This window comes from Tupaia chinensis, unplaced genomic scaffold (assembly GCF_000334495.1).
Source record: "Tupaia chinensis unplaced genomic scaffold, TupChi_1.0 Scaffold138665_1, whole genome shotgun sequence".
In the NCBI taxonomy this organism is placed as follows: domain Eukaryota; kingdom Metazoa; phylum Chordata; class Mammalia; order Scandentia; family Tupaiidae; genus Tupaia; species Tupaia belangeri.
In genome coordinates, this window is record NW_006198557.1 from 14148 (window position 1) to 14394 (window position 247).

Here is a 247-nt window from a genome sequence, read left to right on the forward strand (position 1 = left end):
CCCGAAGCTGGCAGAGCTGGCGGCAACGGCACCCGAGAGCACGGAGCCCGAGGCCGAGGCGGACGGGGAGGAGCTGGACAGCAGTGACATGTCGGCCATCATCTACGAGATCCCCAAGGAGGAAGTGGGTGCCGGGCCAGGCGGGCGGAGGGCAGAGGCCAGAACACGCCCGCGGGCCCGCCCCGCGCCTGGCGCAGGAGCCCCGATGCCATGGCCCCCTCCGTTCCAGGAGGCGGCGGGGCGAGCG

The 247-nt window shown here is 74.1% G+C and overlaps 1 protein-coding gene across 1 annotated transcript in view; it reads left to right on the forward strand.

Annotated features, from left to right (window-relative positions):
- ZNF653 (zinc finger protein 653) overlaps window positions 1-247 on the forward strand; it is a 20952-nt gene that overhangs the window by 7544 nt on the left and 13161 nt on the right. The gene's annotated exons all lie outside the window — the stretch shown is intronic.